The sequence below is a fragment of the Myodes glareolus genome, chromosome 7 (assembly GCF_982192425.1).
Source record: "Myodes glareolus chromosome 7, mMyoGla1.1, whole genome shotgun sequence".
Lineage (NCBI taxonomy): Eukaryota > Metazoa > Chordata > Mammalia > Rodentia > Cricetidae > Myodes > Myodes glareolus.
The window spans coordinates 33,746,006-33,772,873 of record NC_142032.1 but is presented as its reverse complement, the minus strand read 5'-3'; the positions used below and the strand labels follow the sequence as shown (position 1 = coordinate 33,772,873).

Here is a 26,868-nt window from a genome sequence, read left to right as displayed (position 1 = left end):
AACCGCCGCTGTCTGCTGCTGCTGCCACCGCTCACAGCCACAGCCACAGCCGCCAAGAATTCAGTCAGATAAAAACATTTGTCGCCAAAAATTCAGTCAGATAAAAACATTTATCCCCCAAACAACGTCCCTTTGTCAGCAGGAAGTAGTCAGATTGATGGTCTACGCCCATTCTCCCTCAAAGAACTGGTCCTAATTATCATAATAAAGGCGCGTCAACCTGGTTACCATTACCTATTGCCTCTGGCAACGGGTGGAATAAACAATGCTACCTAGAGGTTTTTTCATTTGAATGCAGGAGCTGGAGAGATGGCTCAGAGGTTAAGAGCACTGCCTGTTCTTCCAAAGGTCATGAGTTCAATTCCCAGTGACAACTGTTTTGGTGTTAGACAATAGAGGGGGACTACCAGTGACAGCTTCCCCCAGAGAAAGGATTTCTCTTGCATTCTTTACATTTAATTTTTAATTCAAAATTTTGCTGGAAAAACAGCAACAGACAGAGACACTCTGTTTGAAAGCAATTCCGTCTAATTCTAAGGCCTGCTTTGATGGCACAGGCAAACAAGATTTGCTCTTTGAAACGGAGACATACAAATCTCTAAGTTCAAAACCAGCCTACTTCCAGTACTGATTGTGCTGAATTTTTACACTGAGAGTTTTTAATACTCTTAAATGTCAATTTGGGAGGAGAGTTTTGTTTATGTTTTTCTAGGAATGCTGACATACATCTGGGTGCAAACAAGACCAACCAGAGAAATGAAGGATACTGCTGTGGAAGATTCATGTGGAGGCAGCAGAGATGACCTTCTGGGCGGTGCCAAGAGCAGCTGTTTCACACCATCGACTTGAGCAACACCCTGTGCAACCTCTTATCTCTTAACAATTTTCTGACTGACTCTACTTTGCCTTTTCCTTCCTTGGGAATGGCTGGGAGCAGAGATATTCTTGGCATGCTGTGTCTAGGTGGAAGTGCTGTATGTCTTTGATTGGTGTGCTACCTGCTAGCCCAAGTGAGGTGGGACAAGGTCTTTGTGACACAGGCCTTGGCAGTCTTGGAATGTGTATCCTCACCCCAAGTTTGGCTCTCAGCCTCTAAAGAGCTCATAGGCAATTAGCCATGCATAGCCTTAGCACCCTCTAGGGACCAGATAGTCCCACAAAGCACGGAGGAAGGTATGCATTGGCGGAGGGTGTGTCTTGCTTTTCTTTTCTTTAATCTGTCCACACATCATGAGGTGGGGACCAGATTGGAAAATAGTTTTGCCTTATTGCTCTTAAAGACATTAATAGGGGGAGCTGTTGGGAGCCACCTGGAGGCACAGGTGGTCCTGCAGTTTGGAGGTAGCCATGTGGGGCTGAGCACCCTTGCCTGCACATGCTCAGAACAGCAGAATGGCATTAATCAATCAGGACAGCGTTCAAGCCTCTCCACCATTTAAAAGCAGCTGCCTCGGGGCCCAACGCTCTCTCTCTAAGCTTTCTCTCGTCCCTGCTCTATCTTCCCTTCCCCCAATTTTCCTCAAGGGAATGCTCCAAATAAAGATGTGACCAGAGAAGGAATTCTCATTTTTGGTGGCGTTCATTCCTGCTGGTCAGGATGCGCCCCGCAGCCAAGGACAATGGCACTGGGTTTTGATTCTACCGCACGGACTGGCTTTGTGGGAGCCTGGTTTGTTTGGCTGCTCACCTTCCTAGACCTGGATGGAGGGGGGAGTACCTTGGACTTTCCATGGGGCAGGGAACCCTGACTGCTTTTAGGACTGGAGGGGGGGGAGGGGAGAAGGGGAGGGAAATGGGAGGTGGGGAGGAGGTGGAAATTTTCAATAAATAAATAAATAAAGCAAGCAGGGTCTTGAACAAACCGGTCATAGTGCGCACCTCTAATCCCAGCACTATAAAAGCAGAGAATCTCTGAGTTCAAGGTCAGCCTGGTCTACAGGGCGAGTTCCAGGACAGCCAGGGTTACATAGAGACCAAAAAGAGAGAGAAGAAGAAAGAAGAGGAGGGAGAGGAGATATGGCCATCACAGGATCATGGGTAACGGAGTAAAGCAGAAGAAAGGTGCAGTGAGAAGCAGAAAGCTCTTGCTGGTGCTTTCTCCATTGTGTAATGGAGACCAGAGATGCTTCTGTGTGGAAGGGAGAAGAGAATGATGGACTGACAATTAGGAAGTTGGAAACTCTTGGTGAACTGAACTGTCTTACCTTAAGACAAATTTTTCTCATGTGCACAATCAATGGAGACATTTCTCAGACACTGGTGAATTGTTTTGTGGTAAGGAACCAGATAACAAAACAAGCTAAGTGACTGTGTTTGACAGAATGTAGCCGTGACTACGGGATCAACCTGACATCAACTTGCTCACTGCCCAACATGGAGTTCAAGAGAAGTCTCTGTATTCCACGTCTTAGGGCTAAACTCACAGTCACAATGGATTGCATGGCTGCAGCACTTCCCAGCATTGGACATATTGCTCTCAGTGTGCCATGTCTCCCTCAAGAATTTCCCCCCCATTCTCCCACAGCTGTTCATTCTTTCACACTCTCTTTCTTCACTGCCACATAAGGTATCACAACTTTGCCACCATACCAACATGGCTGAAGCAATCCACTTATAATGAGAAAAGGTTTAATTTCTCCCACCTCTTTGAAAATGGCTACACATCATAATCAAGCAGATTCGTTACTTTTAGGCATTCATTCAGGGTGTCAGATTACTTTAGGTATCTGTGAGGGGCCAGGAGCATGTGGTGGAGCAAACTCTTATATCATCACTCAGGAACTCAAAGAGAGGGAGGAGGGAGCTGGGTTCCCACAACTCCATCCAAGTGAAATCCCAGAGTGACATGAAGTCCTCCAACCAGGCTCCATCTCTGACAGGCTCCACGACCGCCCAAAAGTTCCAAGTGGCCAAGTCTGTAAGATGAGCACCTATGGTGGACATATGCGATTCAAACTACAGCACAAGGCCTCAGGTTTTCAGCTCCTGTTCTCCCGTGCTCTAGCGTCATTCCTCATACGGTCTTTCCTTTCTTGACTTGCCAACGTAATTATCCAAACAACAAAAGGACTCTAGTCTTTGGTGCTCGAAAAGCACACCACAGCTGCACTTTACTTCAGAAGAACATCATGAAGACAGCAAAGAAAGATATGAGATCTCCTCCCATCTCTCCCTGCCATTGATGATCCACAGGCTACTCTGTTAGCTGGTTCCTGTCCACGCTGTACTTCTGTGTGCTTGTTCCTAATGCTTCTTCACAAGGAACACTGCTCTAGGCATAATGCAGATTCACAAAGATCAACTGTCAATGCCACCTCCAAGTATAGCCTCCCCTGAACCGTAGGAGAAATAATAAAACCCAGAAAAGCAAAACAGTCAGGCACTAGAGAAGTCTTACCTCTATCAAGGCTGGGTGATTGCGACTGAGCCCTGAGTCTCTGTCTCCTCTGTTTTATATTTCCCTCTAGGGCTGGGATTATAGGTGTGAGCCTCCACCACCGGGACCTGTTTTTGCATTGATTTTGTATAGCTCAGAGTGGCCTTGAACTTAGAGATCCATCTTCTTCTCCTTCTCAGGTCTCTGAGGTAGTTAAAGACTCGAGAGTTATAGTTTTCATTGTTTACAAAACCCAGAAAAGAAATTCAATAAAATAAATGTAAAGTATATAAGGTTGAGAGATATCAAAAGATAGTTTTGGATGTAATTCAAGTTGTGACAGAAAGTAAATTAGGTACAAAACTTTGAACTTACCAAGAATAGATGATGGAGTATTTTCTCTGAGTTTGTCAAGTGCAAATGAAATAGACAATATTGATGTACTTATTGCCTGTGTATGTTGTATACAGTTATTAACAGTACTTATTGTATATAGTTTTTCTTATATTAGTTATGGCCTCTTTATTTTGGATAAAAGGGAGATATAGTGATATTTTACTTATGTTTTAATAAATAAAGCTTTCCTGAAGATCAGAGAGCAAAACCAAACTACTGGAGGCCAGACCATGGTGACATACACCTTTAATTCCGTGATTTGGGAGAAAGAGGCAGATGGATCTCTGTGAGTTCAAGACCACCATGGGCTACACAAGATCAATGCGGGAACAGATCCAGGTGGTGGAGGCTCACACTTTAAATCTCAGTCCTAGGGAGTCACATGCCTTTAATCCCAGCACTAGAAGAAATGTAAGACAGGAGGAGACAGAGGCTCAGGACTCAGTCTGCAGTCTCCCAGTCTTGGGAAAGTTAAGACGTCTCTAGTGCTTTGGCTGTTTTGTGTTTCTGATCTTCAACTTGATCCCCAATATCTGTTTCTGGGCTTTCTTATTTGTTCTACAATTCACACCCTCTTGCCTTCAATTCTCATAAAGGTTCTGATGTCGAGCCGAAGTTCACTGCCAGCTATGCCAGATCCAGGTTTCAAGTCCCCACCCACTGTCCTAAGAAAGTCCTGTTCATCTGAGCTTTAGCTCCCAAATGCTTGGCGTTTAGCTGAATGACAAAGTTACCTCTTTGTACAGAGTGAACTGGGGTCGGGCTTATGAATGGGCTATCAGTAATTTTCATAAAAGGGCATCATTACCATTTCTTGCCCTGAGCTTGGCTACATGTAATCATGTACAAAATCAATTTTGCCTGATTGCAAGTGAGAGCTAATCAGCCCATTTGAACCTTGGTTGGCTGGACCTCTGCTCCTAGCTAGCTGCACAGAAGGCTGACTTTTTACAGATTTTTGTTCCCTACAGACTTCAGGATAGCATTCTCAATGGGGTTTCACACGTGAGTAGTGACATTCTGCGTCATGGTATGTCTCAACCCATTTAGGTTTGTATTTCTGCAACACAGAATAGCCCAATAGCCTAAGTCTCACTGTGCACTCTAAAACTGGACCCAAGACCCTGTTAAACATAAAATATTTTTAAAAATCTACCCTTGGAATAGCTTTGAGGGTTTCAAAAATTGCATCTGGTCATCACCATTCGTGACATACAAATGAAATCATAAAACTAAAACTCTTGATCCATTATCACCATCTAGTTCCAAGGTCTAGAGGTTTCCACATGACACCACTTGCCATAGAAGCATTTCTGGTCTCCAGGGAGTCACAACTGCTTTGTGTCTTGGCTCACTCAGGATGCTTGCGCTAACAGTGCCACAAGAAGATTAACTCCCAGCATCCCTTGCTAGGCTGAAATGGGATGCCACAGAATGTCTGCCTACAGCATGGCCATAGCATGCAACGGGCATGATATACTTCTGGGAAGCAGGCTGTGTTAAAGACTCTGCTTGACAAACCGACGTCAAAGAGGCAATAAATATGCCATTGGTTCCTAATGCTGGAAAATTCTTCCTGACATGAGAGTGGTGTTTCTCTCAGGGACATTGAATGAAGGCATTCAGCATCTCTCAGGGGGTTGCTTGAGAGAGCCCCTCCCCCACTTCATGCCTTAAAAAGCCCCGCTGTCTCCCTTCTGTCACTCATAACTCTATGGAAGGAAATGTTTTTGGTTCTTGCAGAGGCTTCCAAGTTCTGTGAGCACAAGGACCCTGTCTGCGCTGTTGACTGTTACCCGCTCATGTTGCCAGCAGAGTTCCTGACATTTAGTGGTCACCCGATAACTATTGTGTGATGGAGAATTCTGCAAGATGCTCTGGTTTCCCCATCACAAGCACCCTCATTTTCTCTATCATCTCTTGTCTTCCGTGGATGGGATACAAAAAGTATCAGGCATCTACGGCTGTGCTCCAGATTGAGGGATGCAATCAGAATACAGAACTGTGTAGAAACTTTGAATATAAAATCAGCAGAGTTCCATTTTCATTGGTACAGCTCAGAGTATGGGGTATGCCTATCATATTCAAAGCAGTTTAATTGGGAAGGTGCATCTGCAAAACTTACCATCAATAGATACAGTTACATAGAGACAGTACCTAACAATTCAGAAAGAGGGGCCTTCTCAAGAAGATAAAAATGCAAGAGATATGCAAATGCTTTAGGTGTATCTATCTTATTAAACACTGCTTGCTTTAAAGCTATTTTGCACTATTTTACTTGCATGCTTTAAACAAATCAAAATTGATCGCAACCAGTAGAAGAGTAAGAAATAATTCCAGTATCAATCTTAAATCTCCTGAGTTTCACGAGGTCGAGAAAATTTCATTACTTCTTCAAACCAGCTCTCCCCATTTTCTTCAAAGCCTTGCTGGCATCGGAATGCTTCTGAGCCCTCCAACACGCGTGTTGGAACTAAACATGGCGCAGTAGCACCATGAGGGTCTGGAAATGCACTCCGAATGCATTCCCTATACTTTCCTGTCCTCTAATTCCAGGACTCGAGAAGTAGGTTCATTCTCCTCAATTCTTTCACCATTCAAGCACATAGCATTCCTACCTTAGAGAGGACACAACAGAGATCAGGCCCACACCAGGCACTGAACCTGCCATCACATTCATCAGATTTCCCAGTCTCAAGAACAGGGAGGAATGAGCTTTTTTTTTTATGACAATATCCCCAGTCATTATATTATAGCAGTTTAAAAAAAGATGGAGCCAAATTTACACCTCTGATCACCGTCTTCATGAACACAGAGGCTCTTTGATGCTATGAAACACACAGCCACAGTCAGCACCCTCATCAGCTTGTATCCAACCGGTGCCTGTAGTCAACTCAGCTATGCTACTGTGGTGAGGTACACTGAAAAATGCAAACCTCAGTTAATGAGCTCAATTCCACAGGCATATATATTTTAAAATATGCTGTAAATGGTAAATATGTTGCTGTTGTTCCATACCCATGGGAGAAGTTCTAAAATCCCTTTCAGGTATTTCAATCCATAAATGTTCAAGTCTTTTATATAAAGTGAAATCATGTTAGCATATAAACCTTATACAGCTTCTACTTTAATACCATGTACACCGTGAGTGATACAGAAATAGTAGTAATGGTTGATTATGTAGGTCAGTGGTTCTCGACCTTCCTAATGCTGTGACCCTTTAATATAATACCTCATGTTGTGGTGACCCCCAACCATAAAATTATTTCATTGCTACTTCAAAACTGTAATTTTGCCACTGTTATGAATAATAACGTAAATACCTGATGTGTATCTCAAAAGGGTTACAACCCACAGACGTAGAACTACTGACTTAGATAATTGTGATAAGAAGTTCAGAATAGATGCATTTTCCCCAAATATTTTCTATTTAAGGTTGGCTGAAATCACAGAGGTAGAAGGTATAGATGGGATATTATTAATCACCCAATTTATACAATTTTGTTAAATTGAGGAGGGGTTGGTTTGAGACAGGGTTTCTCTGTGTAGCCCTGGCTGTCCTGGAACTTACACTGTAGACCAGGTTGGCCTCAGACTCTCAGAGATCAACCTGCCTCTGCCTCCTGAGTTCTGAGATTAAAGGTATATACACCCACAGCCCAGCAATTTTGTTAATTTTTTAAAATTAACTTTTAGAAAGCACAAGAGAAACGTACATCATTCTTACTTTCAGACAACTTTAAAGTGTCACTGGGAAGATGAGGTGAGAGCAGAAGTGTGGGGAGAATAGTCAACCGACAAGAGGCTGGAGGAAGAAGGCTAAAGCGGTAGAAACCGAGAGAAGGGAGGATGACCAGCAGACGAACAGGGTCACAAGACAGGAGGAGGACTGGGGCTTGTTTTTAGGACAGGGAATAAATGAGAAAGCTTATCTCCACAGGGTAGAAGGCCCTGAGGGAGACCGGAAACACCAGGCATGTGTAACATACATGAGGTAGAGAAGGGAAGCTGTCTTCCCCATCTCAAGGAGGGAAAGAAAGACATGGGTAGAATATAGAGAGTAGAGTTTCCATCTATATCTTACAACACTCTGCAATCCTCAGCAAGGAAAGTAGTTCTACTATGGAATTATTTAGGCAAAAAGACTCTTTTCCACTGTCCCTTAGGCCTTGGCTTTCACAGACACTTAGCTATTCTTGGTAGTCAACTTGACTATATCTGGAATGAACTATAATCCTGAAATGGAGGACACATGGAAGAAGAGATTTTTCTGCCTGGTTTGAAGTAGGTGATTCTACTCCTAGTCCAGACCTTTGAGGTCTGAAGACATACATCTCTGATCTAGAACTTAAGGCTGGAAAAAACAGCCTTGGATCTTGAGGCAAGAAGACACAGGAGACATACCCTTAAGCCAACTCTTGAGGTAGGAAGCCATACCTTTATCTTCTTCTGGAAAGCTATGTAAGGACATAGAAGGGGGAAGTGTTTGTTCTTTGCCTGCTTGCCTTCCCCTTGTTAGCACATCCATCCCTTCACTGGCGTTGGAGCCTACTTCTTGGGAATCCTAGCACACACAGAAGAGCATCTGAGACAACCAGCCTGGGGAACTAACTGAGCAACTACTAGATTCTCGGACCTTCTGTTCAGAGCTAGCCATTGTTGGATTAGCTAGATTACAGCCTTTAAGTCATTCCAAAAAATCACACACACAGGGGAGAGAGAGAGAGAGAGAGAGAGAGAGAGAGAGAGAGACAGACAGAGAGAGAGAGACAGAGAGACAGAGAGACAGAGAGAGAGAGAATGTGTCCTTAAGTTCTGAGACACTAGAGAGCCCTAATAGAAATCCTATGCATACAAAATGCCTGTGAGTCAAGGAGGCCCCATGTTAAGCAACTTGGAGACAACGAAACTAATAATGAATGAGGAGAAGGCAGATGAATATCAGGCATCCAGATGTAATTCCAGGTTAATCGTGAGGGCAGTGTGGCAATACATCAAGAAGTCCAGCTCTGAAGATTTGAATTATTCAGGTTTGCTCCCTATGGTCAGAACAGACCTGAGCAGAGCCAGGGGACATCTGTCAGGCTTGCCTGAGTAAAGCTGTTTGCCAAGATGAGTAGAGAGGCTGTTGTTTACTTTAGGACTAGTTTAGAGTCTAAGCCCTTATTTAGGAGTTGATCAATTTATCTTCCATTCCAGAAATCAGGAAGTTCTGAGAAACTAAATTTTGTTCTCTTGAAATTTAGTAATAGCTAAATAGTTAGGTAAAAAAAAAATTTAGGGTAAATTGATCTCTTTGTTACCAGACTTGCAATGGAAGTAATGAAATACACGAAACTTCAAAGCTATAACCCCTCAGTGGCTTAAGGAAGATGATGCACTGCACCAACACTATGAATGGACAAAAAGACAAAGCCCATTGGGTGGATAAATGGTGGGTGGGTAGATGGGTGAGTGGGTAGAGCCAGCAGAGCCATCTTTTTCATTAACATATGCCCACTTCCTGAAGACTTTCTAACAAGAGACTTCATAAAAGAATGTTACAACCAGTGTTTAGAACAAGCCCAAATCCAACCTAAGAACCTTTCTGGACTATGGGGCAATGTTCTATTTTTCTGTGACTGAGAACAATAGACTTCCTGTGTCATGCATCATTACCAGCCTGGTCCAGAAAACCCGTCTCCCTAAGGGGATGCCCAGCTGTCTTCCACAATCTTCCTTTTACAGAAGGACATCCAACCACTCATGAGAAGACCAAAGATTTCTAGTGTGTTTTTCACAGGTTCTGAGATCTCAAATCTGGCCACAGAAAGAGGGAGAAAGTCACACAATCCTAATCTTACCCCATCTGCAAAATAATCACTTACACTGAACAGTGTCCTCGGTCAGCCTCTCTGACTTATTACACCTTCCTAGAAAGCCAGGTTTCAGCTCATGTGTTGTTTCTACATAGGGACTGTCCTACTTAGGGTTTCTATTGCAATACTAAAACACTGTAACAAAATGTATCATGGAAAGAGAAGGGTTTGTTTCATCTTACAGTGTGCGGTCCATCATCTATGGAAGTCGGGGCAGGACCTCAGGGAACTAGAGGCAAACAGGAGGCAAGGTCATGGAGGAGAGCTGCTCACGGATTTGCTCTCCATGATTTCTTTGACCTGCTTTCCTACAGCACAAAGACCACCAACCCAGGACGGGTACCACCCACAGTGAGCTGAGCCCTCCCACATTAGTCATCAATCAAGAAACTACACCACAGGATTTCCCACAGGCCAATCTTAGGGAGGCATTTTCTCAGCTGAGGTTCTGTCTTCGTAGATGACTCTGGTTTGTGTCGAGTTGACAGAAGACTAAGTGGTACAGGACTATAGTGAGTTGTCACTGAAGAGATAAAAAAGAACATGATATTCCAGAATATACTTTTCCATAGTTTGTCCTCCTCTAGCAGCATGAAGTAACTTTGAAATAGGGTGAGAGCAAGTGAGAGAAAGAGGGAGGGAGGGAGGGAGGGAGGGAGGGAGGGAGGGAGGGAGGGAGGGAGAAAAAGAGCGAGAGGGAACCGTTATAAACGCTGGGTAAGATGCTCTATTAGTTTAATAACCTACATATATGAAAACTAATAATAAGAATATAAAAACTGTATAATTCCTTGTACATTAGTTGTTCAAAAGAAGCGAGGCAAGCCAGGAAGCAGAGAACTACGGGCCTGTGTTTAGGCAACTGGTACTTTCAAATTAAGCTTCACCAAAATTGTCTTCAGAAACAGAAAATTAGCATTCAATTTCTATTATATTGCTCACCCTCCCTATCGTGTAGAAAACGCTCTCAGCAGTTAGTCAAAAGAAGGCTAGGGGAATGAAGTCTTCAGGCACAGTGGGTCCCTGGGTCTTGACTAGAAGGAAAAACTATGCGGATTTTGAACTTCTCTAAATGAGAAGATGCTACAGTCCCCAAACAAAGCCAAAAAAAAAATCCAAAACAACAACAACAAAAACAAAACAAAGCAAAAAAAACAACCCATATTCTGTGATTTGTATACTTAGTCTACATGGAGTTTACTTCATGAAGAAATCCATATTCTTCTTCCCATCACTAAATTTAGGTATGAGTGTAATTACAAGAGAGAAGCCATACCTTCAGGGATTGCCAGCTATATAAGGCACTTGATGTACGACAATTTGGAGCCACAAGGCAAATATGTGTTTCTTTCAGAAATACCTTCTTCTACAAAAGGCTGCATGGCTAACAACAGCAACCACTGGGTCAATTCCTTTCCTTAAGAAACAGTGTCATTTAGTCATCACAAGAGACCTTTGGAATACGAGAAATTTAGCAAAGAAGGCAGGTTTGGTTGCATAAGAGAAACACAAGGTGACTCAAGAGAACAAAAGGTTTCCTGGTCACCAGCAGACAGTGGAACCACAGTTGACTGTGGATGGAGCATTATGCTCAAACCCAAGAGACAGCTGCAATAATCTAATTCTTCAAAAAAAAATTATTTCTTCATGTTTCCCTCTAGTTTCTGTCACTCCCAATTTCAATTAAAGTTTTATGATATTACTAAAGTATAAACTGCGTAGTTTGTTCTGCCCACATCAATTATAAATTCATTTGTGGGGGGAAAAGAAGAGAACTCAATCAGTCATGGTAATTTAAAATATTAAGCAAGGAACTGTCAAGAATGACTTCCCTGAAGGAAAAGGAAGTCTTCTTTAGTTAAATTATAGAATAATTTATAGAAAATTAAAAGTAGCAAATGGATTCTCAATACCTTGGGGCCATAGAGCCCAGGGAACAGTGGTATTTTGTATTTCTCCATTGTAAGCGCCTGTTTCCTCAGACAAGATACACTCTGCCTTCGGCTAATACCACCAGTGAGCTGAGCATAGTTTCAGCTGCTGGCTCGGCGCTTCGGAAGTCCACCATGGCTGGGAAAACGGTGCTGCTGCAAATTATTTTACTCTGGATCTTGGATGATTATGAGTCAAATGTGAAATACGAGCAGAATTCCACTCCCTGTTCACCAATCCCGCTCAGATCTCTCAGGCAGAGTTCTACAAGCTACATACAAGTTGGAATAGTTTCATACCACCATTGCCCTTTCGTTCTTTCTTTCTTCCCAGTGTCTTACGTACCTGTGAATGCTCAGGCAATATAAGACTGGACAATTAAATATTACGTATCTTGATATCATCAGACCTAATAGTTAGTAGAAATACTGTTCATTGAGGGAATACAACTTTCCCAGATGAGAAGGGGCACCAAGTTGGTAAGTGATGTGTTTACAGGAAGCCACCCAGGTGGAAAGAGCAAGCACGTCACGACAGCTGCACTGAGCCATGCAGAGGGACTCACAGACAAGACAGAAGGATGCAGCTATGGGTAATCAGGATGTCAATCTTACCAAACCAACAATCACTCAGAGAGATGGGATCTCAACCAAAGAGTTGCCTCTGTCAGTTAGTACCATGGCTGAGTCTGTGAGCAACTGTCTTGACTAAAGATTGATGTAGACAGGCATACCCCGCGGTGGACGTCACCATCTCTGGGCTGTTAAACCTGGTCTGTGGAAGAAAGCTATTGAAGCGCACGCCAAGGAACAAGTCAGCAAGCAGTGCTCCTTCATGAGTTCTGCTTTAGTTCCTATGTGAGCTGTTGGCCTGATTTCCCTCAATGAAGGCTTGTAATTTGGAAATTTAAGCTAAAATAAACCCTCTTCTCCCCAAGCTTCTTTTGGTCAGTGTTTTATCTCAGCAGCAGAAAAACATTAGAACACATGACCAGATCCAATAATGCTACTAAATGAAAAGCACAAAGAGATGGCTTAGCAGGGATTACGAATCAACCTAGAAGAGGTCCTGTAAGCATAATTCCACTTACTCAAACCACATGCAGCAGGCTCCCTGAAATGTTTGCCTCATTAAAGATGGAATGAGGCTGAGAAAGAGATACAGAATTGAAATCAACAGAGAAAACCAGTATATACCTTTTACTTAGACTAGGCAAACAGAATCATAGAGAAGGTCCCAGTTCATCAGATGATTCAGTCTTGGGATCTGGTGCAGGAGAATTGTCCGTATTCTGTCAAACTGTTTATTTTGTATAAAAGCTGATTGGCCAAGGCAGGAAGTATAGGCGGGTCAATCAGACAGAAGTAGAGGTGGGGCAATGAGAACAGGAGAATGTTGGAAAGGAGGAAGCCCATTCCTCCCACTCCTGCCCAGACCACAGAGAAGCAACATGTGAGTTGCCCCTCTGAGAAAGATACTGAGCCATGTGGCTAATATAGCTAAGAATAATGGGCTAATATAAGCTACAAGAGCTAATAAGTAGCCTGAGCTAATGGGCCAATCAGTTTTATAATCTTATGGAGACCTCTGTGTGATTTTCTTTGGAGCTTGCTGGCTGTGGGGTACTGGGCGGGACAGAAACCCCAACAACCGGCCCTCATGTTACAGGGATCCTCTTTTGTCCCCACGACTCTGATATTCTTTTCCCTTACCAGGGCACACTTAGGCAAGAATCACCCACAGAACTCCCTGCTGGAGAACAAACCAGGGACCAAGTATGAGAATCCTCTTCTCATTTCAAATAGGACCTTCTATAAACTTAGCCTGATAATAAGTCCCACAAGGACTCTAAGAGCTACATTGCCACTTCCCACAAAACATGCAAAGATTCATGCACAAAACCTAAACAGTGAACTCCTGTCTAAAGAGAGGGTTGAAATAAAGAAGAGAGCGCTCACCAGAACAACAGAAAAAAATTCAGGATAAAACTGAAATTCACTCATCTACCATGAGCCAGAAAAACCACCAACTTGTATGAAAAAAAAACAATCAATAGTGCCAATATCAAAATAAATTTGGTAATTTAGAAAGCAGAAGTTATCTTTAAAAAGATATTTACAGATATCCATTATAAAAAAGACTCAACAATCAATTATAAGTTCTCTTGAAACAAAAAAGAGAAAGCTTCAAGTAAAGCTATGGAAGTTATAAAAATAAGTTATTTTATAAACTAGAAAAATGATAGAAATTTAAATGTTTATTCTAATGGACTCAATGGTGAAGTGACGAAGGACAAAATCGGTGCAAACTGAGTAGAAGTTGCCCAATCTCAACAACAGAGGCAATACACAGAATCAAATAGTTAGCGGGGTCTTAAGAGACTGGTGGACCAAGAATAAAAGATCCACTATCCGTTATCAGAGTTCAGAGAAAGGAGTGGAGATGAGCAAGTGTTCCAGCAATGAGGTTAAAACTGCCCGACTTTGGCAAAGTATACAAACCTGCAATTTAAAAACGCACACCAAATCCAAACAAGATGACTCAAAAACCAATCTACATTCAAACAGTGTGACAGGGCAAGACAATACAGAGGTTCCTCCATCTTGTTTTCTTATTAAGGCCGTTTAGATTTAACGAGAATTTGATCTCCCCTATGCAACATTACCTAACTCTATTCTAGGAACCTGAGGTCAAGGAGCTCTAGCTAATTTAGCTTCTGTTAAACTGCTTTCTTACACAAAACCTAACGCTGCAGCTACTGAGCGAGAGACCAGGACTTGATATCTACTTTTTCTCAATACTGGGCACTACACTAGGGTCCTGAACAACTGAGTGTGGTACTATCAGGCTGAAATAAAGACTTTCAATTGCCTACAAACAATGTCTTAGTGGTCATCACTCCTGGGCTCTCCGTAACACTACAATTAAAAATCTCAAGACTAAGAATGAAGAAAATGTCCTGAAAGGAGACAGAGACAAGAATGTACTAATTATGAGAACAGCAAACCAAAGGACACTGAGATTTTACCCCAGCTTTATTGAGATATAGGTCATTGCAAAACTATGTTTCTATTCTACAGTTCACTGACTTATTAAAACCTGGATTCATCATGAACAAACTATGGATAATATTAATATTAATAATGATGATAAAAATATATCAAGGAGATCAGAATGGCGTGCTTTCAATACCTGAAAAGGGAAAGCCTCTCAATAGCAAATGTTGCACGAAGAGAAATTATTCTTCAAGAATGAAAGGAAGTTTTCCCTTTTAATTTTGTAATTCTCATAAAATACAGTAAAGAATCTAGTTTTAAGAAAAAGATTGCTAAAAAGAAAAAGTCCTGAAACAGAAAGAAAACAAGATAAGAAATAATCTCAGATCACTGGAAAGGAGAGGGATACACCAGAAAAGCAGGTGCACTGCTGCATGCAATAGATTATAATTTTCCTCATGAGGCTGGTGATCAAAATTAAAACACCATCTGATATTCAAGATGATCTTTAAAAGTGGCAAAGGTAAACAGACTTAAATAGAAAATTTCTGTCCTTTATATAAAATGTATTTGAAAAGACACAGGCGCCAGAACAGTTAAAGCAGTAAGAAAAGTGAGGAATTCTTAGACTTAATATGATGGTATTAGTCACAAAGTGCTATTAGTCATTAATTAGTTCCAGTAATTAGAGCAATGGTGTGTTAATTAAGACACAGAACAGCTGAACAAAATAAGAGGGCTGCAAAGTGGATTCTGACAAATAGGCTGGGCTGGCATGTGACAGTCCCCAGACCAGTTCTATGAAGGTAGGCCAGTCTTTAAAATGAATGGTACAAGGGCCACTGGACAACCATGGACAATCAATCAATCAATCAATCAATCAAATCAAATCAAAATATTAACTTGAACCTGAATTTAGACCTCACAGAAACGGGACTGAAAATAGGTCATGTGTTTAACTATACAACACTATGACTCTTGATACATGATCCACAAAATACTAATATTTTTCCTCATCAAAAGCAAAATTTTTCTTGGCCAAAAGTTCATGGGAAGAGGGTGAAATGCAGAGAAACTGGGTAAGAGTTTTAAAATCACCTAGGGACAAATATACAAAAGATAAAAGACATTCAACAATAATCGCACTAACTATCCAATTAGAAAATGAGAAGGCATGAATAGTGATTTTATTGAAGATTACAGAAGGCAAAAGGAAGGATGTTCAACATCACTTGCTGAATGTAAGCTGAAAAAGAATGTAAGTTAAAGCCTTGGTGAGATACCTTTTTTTTCTAAGGGAATGGCTAAAATATGAAGTGATAACATCAAATGCTTGCAGGGACGTGGAAAAGTTGGATGACTCATAAATTGATGGTAAAAAAAAAAATTAAAAACAGCCACTCTGAAAAACTTTTCTCTTAAAAAATAAACATAAAATTACAACATGACCCAGAAATCACACATTAGGCATTTACCCACGGAAATGGAAATTTATGACCCCTCATAAAAACCTGTATACAAATGCTCATAGCCGTTTTTGTGTGTGAGAGGTCAAACTGGAATCAGCCCGCATGACTTTCGCCAGGTTGCTGGTCAGATTAGCATACTGTGGAGCAGGCACACTGTGGACCATCGCTCACCATTAAAACTAAAATAGAGATGCACACGAAAATGGATGGCTCTCCAATAAATAACGGTGAGGGCAAAAAAGTCCATCATAAGAGACTGCATACTTCAGGGTTCTGTTTATGTCACATTTTTAGAATGAAAGCATTTTAGCAAGGACAGATTTACTGGTCTGAAGAAAATTAAGGTCGGCATGGTGGGGAAACATATGGGTGAGGTTATGAAGAGGAAAAGGAGAGATGATGATGATGGTATAAAAATATTCAGCTTCTTGAATGTTTTGCTGAGTAGAAAAAAAATCTACGCATCAAAAAAGTGCACAGAAGTATACACGTATACCCACGTACACACATGTGTGTGCACATACACACACACACACACCCCAAAACCAATACCCAGATTATTTTTAAAAATACTGAGAGAAATAGACTAAGTATACAAGGGTTCCTTGTGTCTTCCAAGTGAATATGAATGTACAATGATCTCAATAAATACTTGACCTTAAAAACCTGAAGTCACTGAATGGTGAATCCGGATGATATTTCTTCCATGAAGTTTAGTTTCTAGCATGGCATTTGTAGGAGACAGAGAATAGGAATGTCTCATTCATTCATTCATTCATTCACAACATTAGAATCTCCGAGGAGGACACATGTTGGAAGCATCACACCGGCCCATTAGGAAAGACTGGGAACAGGCTTTAAGTTTCAGAGGAATACATCTGAACTGACTCATGATGGGATTTGAGCTGAGTCAATCAGTGTGTGAAACATAATTCATCCCTTAATACCTAAGGTATTTTGCTGACTACAAGTTTACAGTATTTGTGTTCTTCATGCCAAGTAGGAATGGCCCAACACTCGGGATTGTCTATGCCAACATCTCTCCATCCAGAACAGTCTTCTTCAACTACATAAAAAAACAAAGAGTACGTGACTTACAAACAGCCAAGGATAATTACTCGAAGGCACACAGCTGGGGGGTTGACTTTCATTATCGTGTAGCCACACATGTTTATGGTGGTAAAAAACACTGAGTCTCATAAAACTTAATTTCATATATATTGAATGACAGCGCTAAGCTTCTCACGGCCTCTGCCAAAATACAGGTTCATTCCTGCCAATAAAAGTTGTTCCCAAATTCGAAGATCAGACCTAATCAACAGGAGTTCTTTGTTTCAAAGGGAAAGAATTTTGCTTAGCAAGAAACCAGACATATTTCTGGAGCAAAACTCAGGGCTGAAGATCTTCCTAAGAATCTTTTGAGCGTCATTCCCCAAGCAGAAAGTAGTTACCAGTATGTCAGTGGAAATACCAACTCCTGCAACATTTGAGCAGATGTGGTGCTGGCAAAAAGGGAGAGGGGGGCTCCAGACAACTAGAAGAAGAGGCTTTCAAAGGTCTACCACCTAGATGTTCTGCAGACAGCACGCAAGCGGGCATGCCAGGAGGCATCTTTAGAGTCAATGCACATCCTAGCTTTGACTGTTTGCAATCCCTTCCAAGGGTCCTCGATGAAGACAGCAAGAGAAGCCTCACCAGATGTCACTAGGCACTATCTCCAGGGCGTATACTGAGCACAGACAGAGGAAAGGAAACAAAGTCAGTAAAGTAATTCTTAAAAAAATAAAAATCAAACCAAACCTAGATGTAGCAGCTGAAATTGTGTCTTCCTTTGAAAGCACACTACCCTGGGGTGTGGTAACGCTAGAACTATAAAAGGTTCTGAACACCTAGGCTGCATCTTTATTTGCTGTGTTTTACATGATGGTCAACCAAATTACTGACACTTTCACTCCTGTTTTAATTACATTTTTCTGCGTTTGAACTGTTGCTTAACTTGGATGTTGTTAATATTTTATGCAATTATTTTAAGGGGGATAAAAATCTGAGTGAGACTTCACATGTTTATGCCAATTCCTAGGGGACTAAAATCAGAGTTTAATAGCATAAAGTCAATGGGAAAACAGAACTCCCATTTGAAACTGTCCCTTAAGGCAGATCTGTCTGTTCCAAAAGTAATTTTGAAGGTGGGAAGTAATTTTTTTCTGTTAAATCTTAACAATTTGAGATATACATGTTCAAAATGAAAGAAGATGAATTAATTAAAATGAGGAGTCAGTCTATTTAAATGAGAGCAGCCTTTTGGGGAATAGCGACAACAGAGAAATAAGTTTATTTCTTCAAGGTGTGGCTGGGGAGAGTTCAAAGAAAGAAATGGCCCTCATTTTCCTAAACCAAATACCCACAAAGAGGAGAGACTCTCGTGAACAGGAGTTAGTAAGGTTAAGTTAGTAAGGCTAAGAACTCATCAGGAATAAATACGCTTGTTTCCACTATTAACCAGTAAATCACTGTAACTTTCTGCTTTTGATTTTTGTGAATTCCCCCCCCCCCCCCCCGTACTAAAGTAAAAAACTATTAACAATGTATTCACTGCCTCTGTACAGCTTTTACTCTAGGGCATAACCTTTCATTTAGATGGTGAAAAACCAAAGAGCAGACAGTGCTCCTTCCAACAATCTTGGCTCTGACCACTTCTGATAAGGTCAAACATCTTGATCCCACAAAAGGAGGCTCAAAAATTTCTCTCTCATTTAGTATGATGTGTGTGAAGATTTTTCCACTTGGGAACAAAATCCTTTGCAAACCCTAGCAGAGTGTTTTCCCTATGTGACATGAAGCCAGCAGCTCCATCCCTCAGCAAGGACAGCTGCCAGGGTAAACCATATCTTTCCTGGCTTCCCACGTGAGCCAGATGTTGGGGATTTTCTGGACTACAAGATCGTGGAGAAAAAGGGTTTTGCATTTCCTGAGTTCTCAGGCCATCTTTCAAACTTTGAAGATTTATAACTAGTCAACGGTATCATAAACTTGCCTGAAAATATCCCAGGAGAAGAACCCACTGACCATGTGGCCTGGTACCATTTGCCAGATCAGGATGTCTCTGCAACTTCCTTCCCTTCCCCAGTCATTCTGAGGAAAGTTGGCCAGCCAGGTGTGGTCATTCATCTTATGAAACCCGCAGCACAGGGCGGTTTTACTCCTATTTCAAACACAGTTTATTTTCTAATTGATAGATACAAATTGAGTACTTGCACCTCATAGATGTATAAAAGACAGAAGAATGAAAGTATGTCCATTTAATATATGTATGTGTAGCTATAAAAAAAACCTCCCTAAACTTCTTTCACATATTTCCAAAGAATAAAGAATCTGAACATCTATAAATGACATCATACACATGTATGTGTGAACACATATTTTAAATATAATAAACTTTTAATAATTAAATATTCTTAAAAAGCTCTCTTGCTATCTAATTACATAAAATGTTCAGAAAACAATTAATTTTACAATTTGTCTATTAGTGAAATATCAGGTAATCTCTTAATTATGTCTTGCTTTGTTTCTGTGTTTAAGACAGAGTTTTACCACACAGCTCAGATTTACTTAGAGCTCTCTGTGTGGCCAACACTGGCCTCAAACTTGAAATCTCCCTTCTTCTTGAGTGCTGGGATTACAGGTGTAAACCATGAGGTAAGTACTAACTAGGCCTGCACCTACAGCCTCATGAATGTTGGGCAAACACTGTAACGCTGAGCCCCAAATTTCTTCCTACAATAAACAATTTGGTTTTTACTTAGCTTACAAATAGTTTCACAACCTAAAGTACTGACTTTTCAAAACAATCTCCTACTGCCTGCAGTTTCCACGCTCCAATATACAAACAGAATTAATCAGCAAGTTAGTTAAAACCAGATATCTAGATCTTACCCCTGGAGTTTCTGTACTTGAAAGGTCTAGGGTCAGCTCTGAGAATTTGCATTTCAATCAGTTTCATGGACTGAGCCACACTTTGTAAACTCTGGGGAAAGGCAGCTGTGGGCTTGTGAAACTCATGCTGGCTTGTGAAACTCAAGGGTTTCCCACTATGGCTTAAGGGACAGATGCAGTGAATGGTTTCCCACCGTGGCTTATGAAGTGACCACGGTGAAGGGTTTCCTACTGCAGCGACCCTTTTTATCTTTCCTTTGAGAAACCGAAAGTTGCTTCAATTCCCATTCCTCAGCACCATCATGGGCTGACCTGTGCTCTGGGCCCTCTGATGCCAAAAACAATGAGCAAAGTTGTGCTGCAAGAAAATGTGCAAAAATAACACTTAGATCTTGAATTAGAAGTCATATTTCTTATTCACAACATGGTAAGCATGTATACAGATACACACACAAACTATGGCTGTATAAAAACTCTGCATTTTGTGTGAATGAATCACAAAATTGTCATCACTACATTTTATAAAGTTGTATTGCCAGCAAAACTCCTCAAGAATATTTAATTATCAGTTTTAGCCTCTTCCTGAGTTTAGTCTATATTCAATTCATTAACATTCCTAAAATTCAAAACTCATTCCTTACATACTTATTTCTCCAACAATATAGTAGATAGAATATATAGGGAAATCATCGCTGATACAGGAAATCTAAAGAGGTGGCTCAAACGTTTTCCAAATAAACACTTTAAAGATGGCTAACCTGGTAAAAGAGTAAGGGAATAGTTTAAGAGACATAAAGAAACTAGTCAGGAAATTGAGTAAACAAAGAGCTGACAAAACAGTCTCACTGTTCCATGCATGCTCCAGTTTGACTTCCAAGAGGCCAGCAGGAAGAAGCAGAGTGTGGACCCAGTTTGAAAATTGCCTCCTGAGAGAGACTTAAATTCGAAGCAGGGATTTCCAAGTGATAAAAGCAAGTGGAGTAGGAAAACAAAACAACTTGACTTCCTGTGAAAAGACTGGAAGTCTCACCCTGCTACAGGCAAAGTGGTCTTGGCTATCAGTGGCATGTTTGGGGGAAAGGCCTGTTGACAACTGCTAAACACCTCTGAGCTTGTGCTCGGACCTCAAGTTCTTTTTGAGCTCTGAACAGTACTACAGAGATGCTTCACAGTGATGCTTTAAAATTATACAACTCTTGAAGCCTTTCTAACTATCCTGGAATGAGTACACATAAGTGGGGAGCTCAAAGAATTCCCAGGATACAGTTGGAAAACCTCATTAATCTGTGTGCCAGTCAACAGAAACTATCTAATCCCAGACTGCAGCTTTAGGGTTGCATGAAACTCTGATAGCAAGTGAACTGGGAAGAAGCGATGCTGGGCACTAGGTAGCCTTTGATTGATCTTACTTTTTCACAAGTTAAAGCTACATATCAATATGTAAACATTTGTGGGATTCAGCTAAAACAGGCTTTAAAGAAGAATAATGATATGCAATGCTTATATTAACAAATTATTAATAATTAAGAAAAATTTCGCCTTATCTTTAAGTAATAGGGGGAAAAATAAATTTTTAAAAATACATTCAAAAAAGACACACATTGAAATGAAGTCCCAAACTGGTTCCTTTATAGTAATGATGAATTTAGTTATCTCTGACAAAGACTAGAAAAGAAAAAAAATGGGGAGGAAGCACGAGTTAAAAGAGCAGAAGTGAAAAAAAGAAGAGTATAAACAAGTAGCAAAAATTAAAGGCATTTGATATTTATGTCAGCACATTATAAACTGAGATGAACATCTAGAGCAATACAAGTACCATAAGAAATAATCAAAATCTTAGAGAAACTGTGAACTATACAACAAACATTAGAATAATGCTTCTGAAATTTAGTCAACCATCTTAATTACTTTCTGAGTTACCTATCTATATGTCTTTTTGTAAAAGAAAGCAAATAACATCAAATCATGTGTGTGTGTGTGTGTGTGTGTGCGTGCCCACACACATACATATTTCTCTCTCTCTAAAGCAAAAAAGTTGCATACTATATATATAAAACACATGCCAGTTTATACTATGTTCTTTCCTATTTAACACTTATACTGTATATCAAATCATACTTGTTTATAGAAATATTCCTCATGCTTTTACATCTCAGAGCACTCAACTACTTTGCTATGCCATGGTTATCTAATTCATCCCTAGACCTGCAATTTGGGTTTCCAATATTTTATTATTGCAACAAATCCCACAAAACATAATTGGCCCTGATAAATTGGTTCAGAGATGTAGGAGTATAAATTGCTTCCTAAATGTACAAGCATTTTTACTGAGCTAAATTTTCAGAATTGAGATTGTTTCTTTGAAGGACAAATAACTATATAAGTTTGTGCGCAATTCTCCTCCATGGAAGTTTCAATCATTTGGTATTTTCATTAGCAATGAACCAGAAACTTGTTTCTCTAGACTTTCCAAGAGTGTTTCTCCTAGCAAAGTTTAATTTCTATGCATGAGAAATCATGAGTTTGCAATGTAAATTTTTGGAAGTTGTCACTTATGAAACAAATACAGAAGCACACAATATGCCCGAGTGGGAAGACTAGCAAAAGGCATGAAAGATCATATTAAAAGCATCTCAAAAGCTCACTGGAAGATCCTATAAAAGAGGGGAATAAGTTGAGAAAGAAAACATACTTAGGGAGGGAAGGGTCTCCACTGCAGGCATATTGATGATTTTATACCTGAGATCCAATTCTAATTAGATCCTAATCAAAACCTCAACAAGATTTTTCAAGTGCGTTGATTTCCTTATCATGTTATACACATGAAGAAATTACAGCCAAGAGTCAAGATCATCGCAGAACCCGTTTCCGAAAACCACCAAGTGTAGCCACGTCATGTAGCCTTCAAGTCTGGGGACAGAACAATGGCAAAGGTCAGGAAGCCAAGAGAGGAGCCTGAGGGCAGCAGAGTCACAGAATTGTGGGGAAGGTATGAGTACCTGTAAAACACCGGGAGGAAAGGGGACTGTCCGGAAGAACAGAAGAAACTGATCCACTGTCCCAACATTCAGGGAAAAAAAAAAAGCCCACAGCTCAGATTAACACATTTATATTAAAGAAAGAAAACCCTGGGGAGTATTTTGAAGACCCGAAGGTAGAAAGGGGGCTAAGAGAATAAAAGACACAAATCACGTTCAGGAAAAAAAGGATGATGTTTCATTTAAATTAAGGCTTCATCAAAAGACAATAAAGCAAGTAAGAGTTTCTCATGAACTAAAGGAAGACAAACTAGAGGAAGGCAGTACCTCCTGAGGACATCGCCTCAAATAAAGGCTAGGAAGACAGAAACGCACAGCTCCCTGTAGAACAGAATACATAAGCATTTGTTGAGATTTAGTTAGCCAAGTTTTTAAAGGGCAGATCTATATTTCATAGCGAAATTACAAATGGCCAATGAATATAGAAAAGGAGGCTTACACTTATGAGTATATTGGAAAAATGCAAATTAAAAATCTAAAATGGGCCGAGAAGAGTGGTTCATGCCTTTAATCCCAGCACTTGTGAGGCAGAGGCAGGCACATCTGTAGGTCTGAGGCAGCCTCATCTACATAGTTCCAGAATGACCAGGGCTACGAAAAAACACAATCTACAGTGCTATTTTCTTGTTTCCAAAAAAGGTGCCAAGATTAAAATGTATGGCAGTACCAAGCAGCAAGCATAAAAAGAAAAAGTGACAATTTTATACAATGGTGGATATGTAAATTAATACGTGCCTCAGATAAAAGTTATCAAATTTGAACATGCATAAATCTCCGTTCTAGTAATTTCTCTCTTAAAGGTCTTGAACATATTTATGCCTTCAGTAAACAAGGTACAAAAATATTTAATGCAGTAAACAAGTACTAAAATCATCAGAACAGTGTTATTCAGAATATTAAAATTTCACATAATCTTAACATGTGATGATAAACCAAATGATTGAGTAAAAAAAAAAAAAAATCACCAGATAAGTATTTCATGACTCTGAAATCTAATTGCCCACATATCAACCAGGAAACAACTCTGAAAACAAAAATCACAAAATAAATGCAATTATAAATAATATCAAGCCTCCAAGTGATTGTTTATGAGTGGCTTCAGGGACTGGCAGACAGGAGAGAAACCTGTCCAGCGGAATCAGGCAGGACAGAGAAGTCTCCAGCAACACAACCTTGAAGATCTTGCAACATGGCTGCTTTGTGTCTATTTTCTTTGTGCATTCTGCCTGCACATAGGAAATTCCTAAGTTCTGTGAATCAATGAATGAATAAATTAAGAAATAAACACTATGATTTTATTACTTAAAAATTGCCAAAAGCAAAATTAAAAAAAAAACTTTTGGCATGAATCATACTTTTTATCCATGACATTTCAAGAGTAAAATTCATATGCCTGTCAAAGATGAAAGTATACCAAAAGAGACAGAGAGAGAGAGAGACAGAGAGAGAGAGAGAGAGAGAGTGTGTGTGTGTGTGTGTGTGTGTGTGTGCGCGCGTGCGCGCGCTAACAAGAAAAGTGTACTATGTTTAAATTATTTCCAGAGAATTTCCAGAAAATATTTTGCTAATTAAAAAATTCACTTTATTCCATAGCAGGAAACCAAACAATAATGTGAGAAGGTTGTGGGCATCTTACTTTGACCCTTCTGGTACATTCTCCTTTGTCTCTACTTCTAGACTCAGCAATGCCCTGCAGCCAAACCTTGTGAATACATCACACTACATGCTCAAAGAGACTTGGCAGTTGTGGTTAAGCTACAACTAATCTCAGGCTATGACTCTGAAATGAGGAGAATGACCCGGATTATTCAGGTGTTATCATAGGAGTGAGTCTTAGAGGAAGAAAGGAAGGCCAGCTGCTCATAGATTTAACTGCAGATTCAGTGTATGAAAATGCAGTTCCAAGTTCAGGAATGCAGGAGGCCTTTGGAAGTTAGGCAAGGCCAGAGAACAGGGCCCCAGAAGGAGCCAGGCTTCTATTAAGTGCAGGGAGTGAAACTGGATGCATTCTTGCTTGCTGGGACTGCCCTGACTTCCAAGCAGGTAAGCTAATAAATCTCCACTGTAAGAAGTCACACAGTTTGTGGCAATTTGCCCCAAGTAGCCACAGAAAACCAAGGCACCCAGTGTTGTTAGGAGGCACATGGCAAAGGAAGAACTGCTTATTAGCCATGTAGTTTCAGAAAACACTGCAAATGGAGATATTCACTGAGAAGACGCTGTGAGTCTCTCAGACATACTAACCCAGGCACTACTTCCATGCATGGCATCAGGGACCTATTTCTAACTTCATCTTAGTAGACTTAGAACAAATATTTTAAATCTATTTGGCGTCTGGATCGATCGTGTATCATTTCCATGGTGAAATAAATTTAGAACGTGGTTGAATAATGATATAAGGTAAGGTGACCTCCACAAGGAGACATGGAGAAGTCAGAACTGAAGGTCACTGCTCCTCAGGCACCAGCAGGGGGTCAGCCCCATGATCATCATGGTCTGGGTGCAGAATTCTCCAGTCTCTTCTGAGCTGTCCACAGAAACATTCAAGCTACAGCTTCTACCTTCACACATTCTGTCATTTCTATATTCTCTATAGCAGCTAATGCTGAAAATAGGTCTCAAAATAACTGCTGGAAAAGAGCAGTACATTCTATTATGGGGATGGCTTGACAAAACTCATCAAAATTTCAAACACACAACCTTCAGCTAACCCACTGGCAAGAATCTAAAGTTCTGCTATAGGAAAGAATGGCCCGGGCTGGAGAGACGGCTTGGCCATGGACATCACTGACTCTTCTTTCAATGCACCTGGACTTGTTTTCGATCACACATGTGGTAGTTTACAATCTCCTGTATGTAATTCCAGTTCCAGAGGATCTTATGCCCTCTTCTGAACTCCACACAAACCAGGTACACATGTGGGAAACACACATACATGCAGTCAAATACTCATACACATAAAAAATAAGTAAACAAAAGAACATCCTGCCATTCATTCACTCATACATACACACATACATGTATAAAAATGCTTATGTCCCATACATATACATAACAACAAGCTATCAGGAGGGAGAAAAGCTCAGTAGCTAAGTATGACCTCAGGAGTAAATTCTGGAGTCCCAATCCCATTTCTTCCACCTTTTATGATTTAAGACTTCTTGGATATCTGTGCTCGGGTTTGTCCCTCTACAAAGTGGAGTTAAGAATATTCCCAGCTTCATACAACTGTTGGAAGAGTAAAAACACCTATACCTGTAAAGGACCTAGGCCAGTAAATACTAAGGGCCGCACAGCAATGAGCTGTGCCATCGTGGTTACCAACCACTGAATAAATGATAGGATCTGAAAATAAGAGAACAGGAAAGGAACAGATGTCCACCAAAGGCAGGGTGAACTTGGGAAGGTGTATTCACATCAAAGAAGACATCACCATCAGAGGTTTAGCTAAGTCAGGATCAGCTGCTTGACCAGAAGAGAAAAGGCATATCTGCTTTAGGCATCTCCTCTGGGATCTGTGGGCTTTCTCCTCCTTTTCTGTTATCAATTTCACAAGCTAATCCAGTACTGTTACAATCTTCAGTCCTTCAAGAAGAACAGAAATAAGGGACAAGGTGAAGAATAAAGTCCTGTGTGTTTGCACAAGAATGTCACATCCTCTGCGGACCCACAGAGGCTCTCTCTACCTGCTTGTCCCATTTCTCAGTGTGTAGCTCCGGTGGGAAGAGCACAGGACAGCCACCGTCCCCTTCTCTGTTTTCAAGGGACTGTCCACAAAAGCTGCCAAAGTAATGCAGGAGGATGCACGTTTTCCTGCCTGGGCGACACCGCTGTGCACTCTACTGCAAGGTCTTTGTCAACTACTCCTCG

General features: G+C 40.7%; 1 protein-coding gene and 1 long non-coding RNA gene across 6 annotated transcripts in view; one reads left to right on the top strand and one right to left on the bottom strand.

Annotated features, from left to right (window-relative positions):
• The window catches only part of Glis3 (GLIS family zinc finger 3), a 442,586-nt gene that overhangs the window by 152,330 nt on the left and 263,388 nt on the right, over nt 1–26,868 (bottom strand). The window lies entirely within an intron of this gene.
• Nucleotides 527–1,560, top strand: LOC148121346 (uncharacterized). Its single transcript, XR_015738250.1, has 2 exons — nt 527–1,015; nt 1,236–1,560. It is a non-coding gene; the product is annotated as an uncharacterized LOC148121346 (long non-coding RNA).